Consider the following 17,115-nt stretch of genomic DNA (forward strand, 5'->3'; position numbering starts at 1 on the left):
ACTAATGTGCTAAATCAGCTCAATTAGGAACCCCCTATAAGTACACCTCCAGGGCTCTTGGCTGAAGTTCTTTCATATTCTGTGCAACAAATCTGGTTTGTCACCCATATTTTTGCTGCCTCTCAGAGATCCAGTTGACTGAATGCCCATATTTCAGCAGCATCAAAATTTACCAGGGTTCATATTTCCTACTCGCAACCCTTTAAAAGTGGGACTGTTTTTTTTATTGTTGGTCGCTCCAATGAAATATCGCCACCTGGCAACGCTAGGTGGCATTACTCAGCTATTATTGCAACATATGTAATATTTTCCCTCCTGCTTGGGCAGCGCTGCTGCCTATAGTATTTAGTCGAACCCGGATATATCGAACTCGAACGAGATCACGAAATAGTTTGATATATTGATAATTAGATATACAGAAATTGGCTTGAGACGCCGCTTACGATAGTAAAAAAATGATACCGTATTTGTCGCGTAATCAACCTACTCGCAGCCTCCACTTTTGCCCCCAATAATTTGGAAAACAAGAACAAACAAAGCCGGTTCACGTGCAAGCGAAGGTTCACATGCAAGCTGCGGCGCGCAGAGGGTTCACAGCACACGCCAATGCCGACGTTCTGTCTGCAAGATGTACTTTTGTTTGGGCTAGTAGGTTAACTGACGTTGATTCTGAGGACAGCTCGAAAGGGACGAGGACAAGGGAACACGAAAATGGATGGCGCCTGCCTGGTGTTTTCGTGTTACTTCTTGCATTGTCAGATGGAAGGGAGGATGCACCAGGTGGTGACCAGGTGCAGTCCTGTGTTTCGGGGAGCGGGCTTTTCCTAGCCAAGGGGCTCATGCAATCTGGCTTATTCCCGCCAGGGCGGAGTTGCAGCCAGTGCACCACGTCCACGCCACCCCGGCGGGTGTAATTCAGGGTACGGCAAAGAAAACGAAAAAGCCCCCTTGTTTCGGCCGCCAACTGATTCAATGCTTTTCGAGCAGTGGAAGCAGAACATTCCACAGATTGGCCAGAAATTAATCAAAAGCACAGGATGTGTGCGCGGCATTTCAAGGATGAATTTCTTTCTCTAAAATACTACAGCAGCTATAAAGGAAACGTATTACTTAATGAAGAAAAACGGGCTCACCTTGTCAAGGGCGCAATTTCCACCATATTTCAAAAAAATTAAGAACCGAAAGCTGTTGTGATCCGAATCGGGGGGAAAATTGGTGAGCTGTATGAAGACGAGCCCAACTGGACTGAAAGAGATATATGCCAGCGATGAGGCAGGCAACAGGTGACGTACCTCAATGCAGCTCGAAGATGCAGACATGATTCCAATTGTAATATTCTCCACGGCGATGCAGGCGATATATATATTGTCACGTACACGGTGACTAAGGATACCAATGATAGCAGGGGGTAGCCCAGACGCAAGAACACAGCAGCACAGACGCAAACGTGCAAGCGACACTTTTTCGTCCTCTTCAACTTCGTCCTCCTTTCACACCTCAGTCATGCGCCACCTGGCAACGCTAGGTGGCATTACCCCCTCCCTCCGAAAAAAAAAAAATGAGAAGGGCCGGTAAAAATGGTGTGAAAAGCAAGAGAGTGGTCACAGCGGGTGGCCATACGCTATCGGTGGTAGTACGGCTTCAGTCGCACAATGTGCACAATGTCCGAGCTGTGCTTTCGACGTTTTGGTTGTGTGGCACCGTCTGGGATAACTTCATAACTAAGGTCACTCACACGGCGCAACACTTTGTACGGCCCGAAGTAGCGGGAAAGGAGTTTCTCTGACAAGCCTGGACGGCGAACTGGTGTCCATACCCAGACTTGATCTCCAGGCTTGTAGTCAACCTGGCGGTGCCGGAGGTTGTAACGGTGCGCGTCAGTGGTCTGCTGCTGCCCAATGTGCACACGGGCGAGCTGGCGGGCTTCCTCAGCGCGGATGGCATATTGCTGGGCATCTGAGGATAGCTGGTCATCATCTGGGCACGGGAGCATGGAATCGAGCATGCTCTGAACTTCGCGTCCGTAAACAAGTCGAAATGGTGTGAAGCGCGTTGTCTCTTGTAAGGCTGTATTATACGCAAATGTAACGTACGGCAGCACCTCGTCCCAGGTCTTGTGCTGCACATCGACGTACATTGCCAACATGTCCGCAATCGTCTTATTCAATCTTTCTGTAAGGCCATTGCTTTGTGGATGATACGCTGTGGTTTTGCGATGGGTCGTGCAACTCAGCTCAAATATGTGGTCGATCAGCTGTGATGTGAAAGCTGTCCCTCTGTCGGTAATGACGTAGGAAGGGGCGCCATGCCGCAAGACTATGTTGTGCATGAAAAACTCTGCTACTTCGGAAGCTGTGGCATGAGGGATTGCCTTTGTCTCAGCGTATCGAGTCAGGTAGTCAGTAGCGACTACTATCCATTTGTTTCCGGCCTGCGACAAAGGGAAAGGGCCAAGGAGATCCATTCCAATTTGGTCGAACGGAATGCGGGGTACTTTAACGGGCTTGAGAAATCCGGCAGGCTTCTGGGGCGGTGTTTTACGGCGCTGGCATTCGCGACAGCTTCGTACATAGCGTTTCACTGCTGCGGAAAGTCCTGGCCAGTAATACATGTTGCGCACTCGAGCAAGAGTCCGTGAGCAACCCAAATGACCAGACGTTGGTTCATCATGGCAAGCAAGGAGAATATCCTCACGGAGCTCGCATGGCACTACCAGAAGGTAAGTTCTGTCTTGGCTCTGGGAGTTTCTTTTATACAATACGCCTTGCCGTATGCAGAAGGAACCAAGGTGCCGAGATAGGTGTCGAGGCAGAATCGTATCACGCCCTTCCAGATAATCGATGAGTGGAAGGATGTCTGGATCAGCTCTTTGTCGATCCCTGAGCTCAGATGCGCTGAGGGCTCCTAGAAAACCGCTATCGTCATCGGCTGTAGTATCGCCAGTGTCAACGGGTGCTCGTGACAGCGTGTCGGCGTCTTCGTGTTTGCGGCCGGACTTGTAAACAATGGTTATGTCAAACTCCTGAAGACGTAAACTCCAGCGTGCAAGTCGTCCAGATGGGTCTCGCAGATTTGCCAGCCAGCACAAACAATGATGGTCGGTGACGACTTTAAATGGCCGGCCGTAAAGATAGGGACGAAACTTCATAGTAGCCCATACGACCGCCAGGCATTCCTTTTCTGAGGTGGAATAGTTCATTTCGGCACGAGAGAGAGTGCGGCTGGCATAGGCTATTACTCGCTCAAACCCGTCTTGATGCTGAACAAGAACCGCACCAAGACCGATACTACTGGCGTCAGTGTGTACCTCAGTGTCAGCCGCTTCATCGAAGTGCGCCAGAACAGGGGATGTTTGAAGGCGCTCACGAAGCAAAGAGAAGGCCATCTGCTGCTCAGAGTTCCACACAAAGGAGGTGTCCTTCCTTGTAAGGCGCGTCAGAGGTTCTGCGATCTGAGAAAAGTCCGCAATGAAACGCCGATAATATGCGCACAGGCCGAGGAAGCGCTGAACAGCCTTCTTATTAGCTGGAACGGGAAATCGTGCGACGGCAGCAGTCTTATCGGGATCCGGGCGCACCCCATCAGCGCTTACAACATGGCCGAGGAACTTGAGTTCTGTATACCCGAAGTGGCATTTCTGGGGCTACAGCGTGAGATCAGCAGAACGGAGGGCTTCCAGGACAGCTCGAAGGCGTTCGAGGTGTTGATCAAATGTTTCGGAAAAAACAACTACATCGTCCAAGTACACAAGACAGATCTGCCACTTGAGGCCAGTGAGGACGGTGTCCATCATCCTTTGGAATGTAGCTGGGGCAGAGCACAATCCAAATGGGAGTACTTTGAATTCATATAGGCCATCTGGAGTGACAAATGCGGTTTTTTCTCGGTCTCTTTCGTCTACTTCGATTTGCCAATAGCCGCTTTTTAAATCAATAGATGAAAAATACTTCGCACGTCGCAATCTGTCCAGTGAGTCATCGATGCGCGGCAACGGGTATACATCTTTCTTTGTCACATTATTCAATTTCCGATAGTCGACGCAAAATCGAAGAGTGCCGTCTTTCTTTTTGACAAGGACTACTGGTGAAGACCACGGACTTTGTGAAGGCTGCACAACACCATCATCCAGCATCTCCTGAACTTGCGTCTGGATCACTTCTCGTTCTTTGGCAGACACACGATAAGGCTGCTGTCGTATTGGGCGAGCGTCGTCATAAGTAATGATGCGATGTTGTGTGATGGGCGTTTGACGAACCTTCGAGGAAGAAGCAAAGCAGTGCTTGAAGTCTAGCAGCAGTTGCTCTAAAGCCCGCCGTTTCTCCTTTGACAAGTGACAGTTAATGTCGATGTTGTCAAGAGATGGCTCGTTAGTTTCTACTGCCGTGGATGCAAAACAGACCGGATCGTGCGCAACATGGTCAGCAAAAGCGATAGCAGTCCCCGGGAACAAGTGTCGGTACTCATTAGAAAAATTTGTGACAAGGAGTGCAGCCCGGCCATTGTGAAACGACAATAAACTTCGGGGAGCGCAAATGCCATGAGCAAGCAGGAGTGTATGGTTCGCCTCCGCTACAGCATCACCGGTACAAAAATCGTCACAGGTAACTTCCACAAGAGCACTGCTTCGCGGCGGCAGCGAGACGCTCTCAGCGGAAACACGAAGTGCGTTATTGCAAGGACTGCTACTATCTTGTTCGGTAGATTGTCCCATCGAAAACGTGACGAGTCTATTTCGCAGGTCGATAACTGCTCCGTACTCCCGCAGAAAGTCAATGCCGAGGATAAGGTCACGGGAGCAGTCACTTAAAACAACGCAACTAACGACGAACGTACGTCCGTTAATCTGAATGCGAGCCGTGCACATCCCCTTTGGAGTAACTATATGACCGCCGGCGGTTCGAAGGCACACACCTGGCCAAGCAGTGAGCACCTTCCTCAAAACAGTCGCCATGCGACCACTCAAAATTGAATAATCGGCACCGGTGTCCACTAAAGCATTGACCGTAGTGCGACCGTCTAAAATAACCGGAATGTCCAGAGAAACGCTTTTTGCTTCCCTAGGTGACGGTACCAGCAGCTCGCGGTCGGATCGAAGCGGCGACGACGGGAGGTCTTCAACGCAGCGACTACCAGCGGCCTCGCCCCCGAAGGTCGCTGTTTTCAGTTTTCCCGACCAGGGCTAGACGAGCGGCCTTGGTCCTCTCGCGAGGAACCGTGAGTGAACGAGGAGGAGCGCCTTGGCGAAGGGGAGCGGGGCTGACGCTGCGAACGAGATGAACGCTGCTCCGCCAGGTACTCCTCAATAACTCGGGGTCGTTGACCAAACCGGGGAGGAGGCGAGTCGATGCGGAAGCCGTGGAGACCGAGGCGTCGATACGGACAATCGCGGTAGAGATGTCCTGGTTCACCGCAGTGGAAGCAAAGCGGACGGCGGTCAGGCGTGCGCCAAATGTCGGCTTTGCGTCGGGGCAGCGGGCGATTGTCGAAGTTCTGCACTGGCTGCACCGAGGGCAGCGGAACGCGAGAATGGGCGGTGGTGAAGGGGGAGACTGACTCTGCAGAACTTCCGCATATGTGGGACGATTGTCGGTCCCCGACAGCAATGGCGGGCTCGGAACTACAGGCGAAAGAGGGCTCTTGAGTGCCTGCCGCACCTCCTCCCGCACTATAGCAGAAACGGAAGATGGCGATTGCTGCAGAGGGCTCCAGAACTTGCTTAGTTCTTCGCGCACGACGCTGCGAATCAGTTCGCGCAATGCATCGGGATGCCGCTCTGAAGACGCAAATGATTCCGCGGTTGTGCGTGTATGAAAAGGTCGGTCATAAGCCACGGCACGTTGGTGTAGCACCTTTTTCATTGTGGTGGCCTCCGCAAGGAATCCGTTTACAGTCGAGGGTGGGTTTCGCACAAGGCCTGCGAACAACTGCTCTTTCAAACCCTGCATCAAGTGCCTGACCTTTTTGTCCTCGGACATGGCGGGATCGGCTCGCCTGAAGAGGCGCGTCATGTCCTCGACGTATGCTTGGACACTCTCATTCGGTCTTTGGATGCGAGAGTGAATGGCACGTTCTGCATGCTCGCGACGATCTGCGCTAGTGTAAGCCTCGAGCAGTTGACGACGGAATTCCCGCCACGAAGTTAAAGCTTGCTCTCGGTTCTCGTACCAGATACGGGCGCCGTCCTCAAGGCTGAAGTAGACGTTCCTTAGTTTGGTAGCATCGTCCCACTGGTTGAATGCAGCGACACGTTCAAACTGAAGGAATCAGTCTTCCACATCCTCAAAGAGGTCCCCATGGAAAGTCTTCGGTACCCGAGGGGCCTGCAAGGTGTAGTTACAGGCCGGTGCGAGGCCCGTCACCTGCTGCGCAGGAGCACTAGATGTCATGGCGGCGGGTGCTGGCTGAAACTCCGGAGACAGTCCCTGGAGCCGTCGACTGGAGCGATGCACTGGGGTGTCCAATGGTACAGGGCTGGCGCGACGTCTTGTAGATGGAGATTCTTGCATAGGCGATCGTTTTACCCAGCAGCTCCACCAGAATGTCACGTACACGGTGACTAAGGATACCAATGATAGCAGGGGGTAGCCCAGACGCAAGAACACAGCAGCACAGACGCAAACGTGCAAGCGACACTTTTTCGTCCTCTTCAACTTCGTCCTCCTTTCACACCTCAGTCATGCGCCACCTGGCAACGCTAGGTGGCAATATCCCCGTAGCGGTTCAGGCGATATGCAAGGGTAGCGACAAGAAGCAGACGACAGACACGGTGGCAGCACGGCACCGCCGGAGTGGAGACGCGGCGGTGGCACGCTTCAGCGGAGTATGGATGGGGTGGATGGAATGTAGGAGCGCCCCCTTTGAAACGGGGTGGTAGCAGTAGCTGCATGTTCATTTTTCTCCCTATATCTTAATTATTGTTTTAGATTGGTTAAAACCATCATTCTATTTATTAATTTTTGTTTCTACATTACAAACATTATGTCATTTCTCTGCTTTTAAGCCACCAATCTTCCAGTCGTTTTTTGCTAGTTTCCACCGCCGGTTTATTCACCTGGCTACTGGTATCTCTAAACCCCAGAGCTTCAGGAACAGTGATTGCGCCTGCATCAACTTCCGGATAGATACCATTACATTCGAGCATAATATGGTCAATTGTTTCACTGGAGTTACCACATGCAGCACATGCGTCATCTCCATTGTTAAATTTCTTTTTGTAGCTGCGCGTTCTAAGGCACCCTGATCTAGCTTCAAAAAGTAGGGCACTGCCTCTTGAGTTATCAAAGAAATCTTCCTTCCTGATCTTTCCACTTTCGGTATAATTCCACACTCTGTTTCTTTTCCATCGAATTTACCCAATTTTTACCTTCTGTGTTTTTCACCTGTTGCTTATGCTCTTTATTTCTCCGTCCTTGTGACTAGCATACTTACTAGTGAGTTTCCTAGTTCTTTTCCTCCATTGTGAGTCAACGCTTTTTAAGTACAGGTATTTAAATACTTTAGCTGCCCATCTGTTACTGTCCAATTTCCTCAGGCGTTCCTCGTATATTTTACTCTGAGCTTCCCGTACTTCGAAAGATGCCCAGCCCATATCTCCCTGTACCACCCCATTTGCAGTTTTGCCGTGGGCACCTAGTGCTAATCGTCCAGCGGTTTCCTCAGGCGTTCCTCGTATAATATTTTACTCTGAGCTTCCCGTACTTCAAAAGATTGCTAGCCCGTATCTCCCTGTACCGCCTCATTTGTAGTTTTGCCGTGGGCACCTACCCAAGCATCCTTGGCCGACCATTTACGTGTGGCCGACGTTCGGAAAATGGTCGGCAGCCTACTTAGTCGGCTAGTAAACCACGGCAAGCGGTAGGCCCGGAGGTAGCCGCCAGCCATTTCGGCAAGTAGTTCGCAGCGGCCTTTGGCCCGACTTTTTTGGCGGACTAAATGCCGGGCACGGCGCCAGGTTAATGGCAAGAGTGCGGCAATGCGTTGGCCCGACTCTTGAGGCGGTACATTGAAAAAAAGTTATGAAGAGCACGACTGCTACTTTTTTTTTTAAATTTGCCTGTTACTTGGCTTTGTTTTTTCGCGATGTTATGTAATTTGCGCTAAGTATGGAACAAAATGATACATGCTATTCAGTGTAAATGTTTTGTTACATTAAATAATGCTATTGTTTGTTTAACTTGTCGCTCACATTTTTAGTGACCCTTATAGCTGTTAGTAAAATTATTTACCGAGTTCTGATAAACAGCAGGCCACAAGGTGACCGCGATTTCATGTGTAGATCATGTCATTATACTGTTTGCTTAATACGAAGCGCAGCTGTAGGTGCTGTAACATCAGTTATATTTTGGCGCACAAGCTCCCGTACACCCCATTTAGCCCGTATCACTCACTGAAATGCGTCCGCTATATGGCAGGGCACTTGAGTAGACGCAACTTCTCATTGTGAAGGAGGAAGCTATTGTGTAAAATAAAAGAAGCGGACAGAAGAGAAAAAGCACACGGGGGCAGAAATTATGCGTAGGGCACTGGCAAGCCTTGGCCGCGGCGAACGCTCCGGCAGGCAAGCAAAGAGACAAATTCTAAAAACACTACTTCGCAGCAGGAGAAGAGAAATGCGTACACGGAGGGAGACCCGGACGAAACAAAACCGACCTCACGCTCGGACGTTTCGAAAGAAGGGCGGAAAAGAGGGGGGAAATGGTGGGAAGGGCGGTGCAACTGTGTCACCCCCGCAGCTCGAAAGTTGGTGGCGAGCGTTCCTGACTGGGCGAGAGAAGAGATGTATACACGCCGACTTTGAAGAGAGCATGCAGTTTTGTGGTATTTGTGCACTATTTTTGAAGGAGCTCTTTTCGAACAAAGTTGTCTTACGATCAAATACATGAAGAAAAAAAAACGAAGGAAAATGATTATTGTCCAGGTTATTAATCCCATACTTTTTTTTCTCAAAACAGTCTGGTAAAGCTAAGAGCCGCGAGAAAATGGGCCAGCGTCCTTGTCATTTGGTTTTGTTTCTTTGCGTGTGGCCCATTCATCCTCTTTTACGACCTGCCGGGGTGGGACGGGCGGCTCTTTTCATTTTTTTTTTTCGGAAGTCGGAGGGGCGCATTTTCGCAGCGAGCGGTCCGATTCTACACCGGAAACTAACCCCCTCTCCTCCCCCGCTTCTTGTCAACAGTTCTTGGAAGACTCGGCAGCTTGTGCTCGTGGGTGCGTGCGTGCTTTCAAGTTCATTGCAGAAGTGTAGAGCGCGACCAAGAGACGATCTCGAGCGCGCGAGGACGCTGTACGTGCGAACGAAATGTTGGAAATGTAAGCGCATTTTCCAAAGTTGCGCGTTATTAGTTAAAATTACAAGACAGTCAACTTTGTTACCTTCAATAACTAGGCGCTGGACAACCAGACCTCTTTTTCATTCGCATTTATATACTGTCAGGACAAGTAGTTTTCAACCGCTGTATCCTTTCAGTAACTCCGCCAAGCCATCCTGAAGTAACGCGCTCCTCCGGCGCGTTTGGACACAAAAAATCGAAGATGCTCCGCTTTTTCTGTTTTTTTTTTTGTTCCTTTTTTTCTTTTTGCTCAAAGAATGGGAGTGTGGTTTCATAGGAACGAAACAGTTGATTTTTATTTATTTTATTAGTTATTCGCTTTTGTTTTACAGATTGTTTTGAATTATGGCTTCTATATTTTCTTGCTTGTTGCTGTCCACTCCTGGTCCGCGAGAGACATATTTTCTCAACGCATCCTGCATATCAATATGAGTTTGAGACCCCTATGTTAGACAGAGTGATTGAAAATTAAGAATATTTATTGAAAGTTACACGATGTACGCGCAATAAAAGAAGCTAATTGAAAAGAATTCTTTCCTGAAGCAGCTGCCTCAATTTCGGGTTTTTGTTGTGGCTTGCAGACTAATAATATGGAGAACTTTTAGTTTTAAGGCGTGAGCATGTATCGGAAGTGATTAAAGCGTATTATCTGTCGTACGTACTAAGCCGAGAGATCGCTTGTAGAATAGCCCTGCATATGGAAGGAATGCTGCATAGTTCCAGAAACTTAAGACTTCTGCTTGAAAAGTACCGGGATAAGAGAGTAGAAACGATCATGACGTCATAGGCGTGAACTTCAACCATTTACATAGCAGGGAACCAAAGAAATCTTATTGATAAACATGGAAATAGCAAAGCACACTGGGACAATAAATAATGTTTCAGTAAAACAGCAAACAGTACCGAACATATAAGGTAGCGGCAAGAAATATATAATGCAGTGAGTTTCTGGTCACACGTTGTATATCAATAATGCGCAGCTGCAACAGGACTCCCTCGGGAGCTCTGACCCCCTAACAAATTTCCAGACAGTCGATTGCTCGATCCTTTGTGCTTACACACATACGCGTGAGCCGCAGGCTTGCGTCTTTCAAGACAAGAACCCAGTTCAAATCACTTCGATATACAAGTGACCTTCCTGAGGTGGATGTGCCGCGTCAACAACCTCCGGATAAAGCTTTGCTCTCCAAGAACTAACAGCTGGCTATATCTAGGTGAGACGCACTAGCATGGGGAACAGTAGACAACGGGGTCACCGAAAGAATACGATCGACCGCGTTCCTATTCTGCCAAATGATCAATCCCACGGGCTTCACTACATGTTGTTCGAACGCTTCGCGCGGCGTTCCACTGTGCGACGAAAAAGCTCACGGCGCTAGGCAGTGGAATGTCCAAGCTGCGACGCAGTCCTTAAGGACACGTGTGTGAGACTCGACCTGACCAAAGTTGATACTGTGCGGATCAATATGCCAGCTGTAAAGCCTGTCTTAATTTGGTGGGGATCGAATACGCCACACTCAGTGCGCCACCGAAAGTCTCTTAGAGCATGCGGGAGATTGGGTGCAACAGGCGTCTCCCACTTCGCATACGTTTGGCACATATGTATAGGGGCGCAGAATAGCAGAGCGCTTCGCAGAGATTAGATACTGCATGCTATGGCTATCCATGCTCCGTCTACAAACATCTCCTCTAACTATGCGAACACGTGCGCCTGCTTCCCCTGACCATGCACTACAAGCATCTGCCTTCTACTTCCAAGCCAGTATAAAAGTTAAGGCCGCCCAACTTAACCTATGTGATCCACTAACTCGGATACCCAATAGCGCACAACAAAGGGCATAATAAAGACAAGGCGGAACCCAGATAGGCGCCACCACCTAGCTATAGTGAAAATATAATCAAAGTAGATTGACTTTGCAAGAGGAATCCACAAGAAAACACGTGCTAAGCCATGCAGGGTCGTATCATTGGGAGGCTGGATCAATAAACAATCAAGGAACACAGATGTGGGAAAGTTGGCACCTGTGTGCACTAGGCTTTATCGGAAGTTTCGCGCATACGTTAATTAACTATAACTTTAGGATGAACAAGATGTCCGAGATTATTGAGTTAATAGTCTATCCCGACATCGCCACGAAGACGCGTGTGTGGCGCATGTACGTACACACGCACGCACTTACGCACGTCTGCAGTCGCACAGAGTAAATTGTTCCACGACCTTACACAGTGGTACGATGGAATAATTAATAATATTTGAAAGAAGGAAATAAAAATTAGGGGGACGCTCAAGCTTCCCCTTAACATTCGACGGGATACAACGCCTTCTCATTCTTCTCTCTATCTCTCTATTTCGGTGGACAACCGCAGTTAATTGTAAATTGGTTATAGGAAAGTAAAGGCGCCGCATCTGTCACAGATCCCGGTGGGAACCTGGACCGCATCTCCATATTTACTACCACATTCCGAATATTTCAGACAAAACCCGACGATACTCAAGCGAAAACCGGGTTAGCGAGGTGGCTTTTGGACCAAATGAGCGCTTCGCATATATACATATATGCTGCACTCTCGATAGACGAAACTCGAGTATATTGCCGACATGAGGATAAATGGAACAGCTTGGGACAAATATTTGCCCGCCTCAGTTAAAACACGGGAATTAGGAAAGCTTTATTCCTTATATATCAATATGCTGAGGCCGACTGTCTTTATCCAGAACACAAATGTGGTCCTGATAGTTTTCAAATAAAAATGAAAGGCACGCAAAGAGCCGATCGCCCGGACGATTCGCCTGTCGAACGTATACTTCCTGCGAACACAAGCATTGTGCAAGATAAACTTTGGTTCTTTTGAGAAAATTCAAAGGGATTGCGTTTTGAGAATCCCGCGCAACATGACGAGGATCGATCGGCTCCTGCACCAGTGGCGGTCTACATTGTTAAATTCTTCAACGTCAGCCTCACACGCAGAAATATGGTATGAAATGCCAGAATATATATAAAGTTCCTCGAATCCCCTTTTCCCCAGCCGCGTATTCACTGCTGCTATAATATATCATTAAATAACATTGTGCATATCAAAGTAAAGTCTCCTGCAATACAGCAGGTTTCCCCTCTACGTTCCATGAGGCAGTCGGCTTAGCAGGAGAAAAGTGGAAAATTCGTGTCATTGAAACAGCTATTTTTATGCAACATTGAGTTATACCGCGTGCATGATATATATTGACACTATATCATTTGAGCCTGCTGATAGAATTATACATTGCGCAACAGAAGGTGAAATTAACTGTTATTTATACATATTTTGAAATAAAGCTTTAACCGCGCGCTAATTGAGCCGCGGCGGGTATGGTACACTCTGTAGTTGATCGCGAGTTGTCATGAGCTTAAGCTTGAATTTGTGAACTGGTAGGCGCTGATTGTCTGTTTGAAGCATACTTAGTATTAAGTGCCTAAGATTTGCGCGGTAATTGCTATTAACCTACGAATGTAATTGTCCATTTTTTTTATGGTTAAATGGTAACCTCTGAATTTAAACAACCTCATCATAAAGTTAACCTATAACGTAACCCCACGGTAAACCGAAGAGATCACGTGCCTTTAAGGTTTATATGTTAACCGTCAATTACTTTTGCCAGTGCCCTCGAAACCTATCAATCCTAAACGCCCTTAAATTCGTTTCGCAGACTCCGTGAGTTTACATTTCGTACGGGGTCAAGAAAAGAGGCGGTGAGCTTTTATGAGCTTTCATCCGGATCCGGTGCACTTTGCCCTGCGACCTTCTACTGATTTTCATGCATCCCTAGAACAAATGGACAAAATATATTTTTGTCAGAAACTTGCAGCAGTTACTATGTGGTTCAATCGGTATTTACCAGCTTGAGCTCGAGGTCACGGGCTTTAGTCGTGCTGCAGAAGCCGCATTATGATGGAAACCAAACGCGAAAACGGAAATGTGGTTTGCGATTAATATGACAGCCCGAGGGACTCTAAATAACCCACGTACTGCTTTCGGAAGTATAAATCCGCATGGACTATGTAATCTCTGCAAAAGCACTCATAATATACAGTGTTCTGCAACTTAACCGTGTTGGAAAAGACGGTTCCGATAAAGTTGCTGAACACTATATACGTAGCCAGGTCTTGCTTTTTTGGCTAAATGAAGCTGCAGGTGTTCTACTGCCCCACACTTGGTTCACGTGGAAGATATTCGGTTAAAAGAACATTACATACATTCACTCCAAGCCATATTTTTTTCATGCAAATAACTACAGCCGCTGGTATCAAGACGGGGGCTTACAGAAGCCGTAGAAAAATGAAAAGAAAAGAAAAGAAACTACCTCGACGCTTCTTGAACGACGAGGGAGGGGGGGGGGGGGGGGCGTGAAAAAGAAAGAAAACTGCTTCTCGCTGCGCGGGACCCGCTGCCCCCCCATCGGTCCATCTCTTCTCCCTGCGGCAAAGTGGAAAGAACCACGGGGAGGCGAAAGGCATCGAGGCACACCCTACCGCGGGGGCGACAGGAATGCCGAAGCAGAGAGAAATAGCGGCGAAAAAAAAAAAAAAGAATTGCATGCACCGCACACAGGGAGATTCTCCCTGCTTTTGCAGCTTCTCTCTCCCCCCCCTCCTCCCTTCTTGAGGTCACGTGGCCAAAAGGCGGGAAAACACATCCCGCGCGAGCTAAGATGCGTGGCGCCACTCAGTCGACGGCCAGCCTCCGTGAGTCCGTGTGGGCGCGCGCGATGCCTACTGCCTAATTTTATCGTCCGCTTTTATTTCGCGCAAGTTCAATCTGTCTCAACCTCCTGCAGCAGTCAGCGTTTGAAAAGAACAGCTCATATATGCAGCTGATGATTGCAACCGCTCTGTACAGATTCTTCGTGCCGAAGTTCAACAAAACATGCGTAAGTACATGATCTTTCGGTCTTGATCAGAGGAGCGTTTTGCTAGATTCGATATTATACTGAACATAATGATGTATTGTTTTGGAGCATATGTTCGTCTTGTTATATACTCCTTGCATCTTTCTTCATATATATATATATATATATATATATATATATATATATATATATATATATATATATATATATATATATATATATATATATATATATATATAATTGGTGTGGGCGCTGATCGCGCAGGAAGACTTGCTGAGCCGTTTGGAAACAAGGCTGCGGCTGGCTGCGGTGGCAGAATTGGCTCATTTTGCTGCAGTCTGGGTCCTTGGGTATCTCCTGTCCCAAAATGCTCGCCTTTTAATATGGAGGGACACTCACTATACCGATCAGGTAAGTCCAATTAGCACATATTTTGTTCGATACGGCAATATACTGCAACTGTTTCTGGAGCGCGTATATATATGCGCATCTTATTACTACGTACATTTTTTTTTTTTTTTATAATCGATGTGTGCGCATTTCGCTCTCATTGCGCAGGAAGACGTGCTGAGCCGACTTGGAAACGATGCTGCGGCGGTGGAATTAGCTCTTTTCGCTGCAGTCCGAGGTCCGATCTCCTCTGCCCCAAAACGCCCGTCTTTCACTTCTTCACATCGAAGTGCATGCACTGACATGTATACCGACCAGGTAAGTCAAATTATCGCTGATTTTCTTCTATACGATAATGTACTGCAACTAATTATGTATTGTTTTGAGACTTATGCGCATCTTGTTACTGTAAATGCATATTTTGTAATTGGTGTGCGCGCCTTGCGCTGATCGTGCAGGGAGGCGATATCAGCTGATCTGGAAACTGGCTTCGACAGTGGAAGCTCGTTTCGCTCGTCGTTGCGGGAGTTTTAATGTACTGAGACGAAGCCAGCCTGACATTGGCTGATGATGACCTTCCAATATGTACTTTGTTTTGTGTTATTCGTGTTGTGTTCTTGTGAAATGGTATGAACCAAAGCCAGGAAATAAAGAAAAAAAAAAGTGGAAGCTCTTTTCGCCGAAGCCCGAAGTCCTTGGTCTCCTCTACACTAAAACGCTGGTCTTTCGCTTCTTCATGGCGGTGCACTTGCCGGACAGGTATTAGCGCTGATTTTGTTCGGAAAATTCGATTATCCGACTCACATCGATGGGACGCATGCAACCCAGTTAAATGTCAAATGCTATCACTGATATAAATTAATATTGCAGCACCCCTCGCCATAGGAGCGATCAGAAGCTGTACTAGCATCATCGCTACTGCCAAGCAAGCTCGTGCCAGGGCTGAGTACAAGATTTATGCCGTGTTTATTATTATTATTATTTTTTGCTGCTGTAATGATGTATATACGTGAAAATTGATGATTGAGTGATGCGGTATGCTGGCAAGGTAAGTAGCCAGTGCGTTCATTTTGTGGATTTTGGAACTATATATGTGATGCACACAGATCTGAGCCGTTTCGCATTGATTTTGCTCTGTGCGCTTGCTTTCTGGGCAAGCAGTTGTATTTTCATCGTGCAGATTATTTCCTGGTGCTTACATGCTCATGAGGTGTTCAGCTAACTTGTTTCAAGCTTTAAAAATTTAGAACGGGTTCTATAAGCTTCTAAGAGTTGGGCTGTCTAAATAGCCGTCTTGGCTGATGAGACAATTTTTAAAATAATGCTCGGTTGTTAAATAACGAAAATAAATCAGATGACTTATCGTTAAATATCCGGTCGCTTTTGCTGTAAAAGTTCCATCTAGTTTGAGAAAATTAAGCTGTATTCTACGGAATAAACTTATTGTAGGTTTCATGTAAATATCGCGGAAACTGTTTGTTCTGCCGCGTTGGAATCCCTCATACGCGCTCTATGACAAGCGCGGACACTTGGTTTTGCTAGAATTATTAAATTGCAGCATTAGCATGCAAGAACGCGCTTCGGGAGGATAAGGTTTGAGTGCGCTACGGTTGCAAATTGCAACATCATGACTCCAGCAAAACAAAGTGATCGCGCCTTTCTCGCGGATTCACGGATCCTGATTACCTATTGCGGCTTTGCGCTAATGCGTTTTCAGTAGGATCGCATGAAGTCAAGCGCATAAAATATATTGATGTGATAGTGCAGTTGGTGGCAGTGAGCAGACATTATTTTTTCTACCTTTTCACCCTATATTTGCCTGCAATGTAAAAGTCTAGGCGAAAAGGAAATATTTAATTAAAACACTTCATACAGCTGACCAAGATGGAACCTGCCGCAGATCCGACCAGTCGCAGACATCTATTGATCGACAGGCTGCCAAAAGAAGGAGACCAAGCCTCAAGCCCATCTTCCATATGTGGCACACGCGCAGTCATATATCCACGCTTATTAAAAAGCAAATCGCGAGCTTTTTCTGAACGCTGTTGACAAATAAATTTTTCACCAAATACTGCAGCTTTTGTTTCTTCATGGCATCAGAAAAGCTACTGCTTTTCTTGATGCATTTGTATGTGCTACCCCGTTATATATGCATGGGCCACGATATATTAAATGCATGGCATGATACCTGCACGAGGGGCGATGCCGGCCACTAACCGGCGTCGGGAAGCAACCGGCCGACGTACGGCCTTTCGTCAGCAAAATGCTAGGGCAGACGAGCGGCCGACCATTCCGTAACGCTGGCAGACGGCAGGCCCACGTGCGGCAGGTGGTCGATCACGTCGGGCCAAAAGGTCGGGCCGTAGTCGATTGCCGAAAATCGGCCGACGTTAGGTCAGTGTCAATCCCCGACGCCGGCCCTCATTCGGGTGCCGAAGGTCAGCCGGCCACTTTTTGGTCGGCGAGAAAGGTCGGCCCTACCTTTTGCCACACACTTTTTTTTGCTTGGGT

The 17,115-nt window shown here is 47.7% G+C and overlaps 1 long non-coding RNA gene across 2 annotated transcripts; it reads left to right on the top strand.

Moving 5' to 3' along the window:
• The first annotated feature begins 9,086 nt into the window (after nt 1-9,086).
• LOC146194321 (uncharacterized) lies at nt 9,087-15,092 on the top strand. Of its 2 annotated transcripts, XR_014705443.1 has the most exons (4): nt 9,087-9,309; nt 14,479-14,625; nt 14,773-14,922; nt 15,063-15,092. It is a non-coding gene; the product is annotated as an uncharacterized LOC146194321 (long non-coding RNA). The 2 variants fall into 2 exon arrangements; XR_014705442.1 differs by having other exon boundaries at nt 14,773-15,087.
• Nucleotides 15,093-17,115: the final 2,023 nt, after the last annotated feature.

This window comes from Amblyomma maculatum, chromosome 3 (genome assembly GCF_055883805.1).
Source record: "Amblyomma maculatum isolate TAMU_Amacu chromosome 3, ASM5588380v1, whole genome shotgun sequence".
NCBI lineage: Eukaryota > Metazoa > Arthropoda > Arachnida > Ixodida > Ixodidae > Amblyomma > Amblyomma maculatum.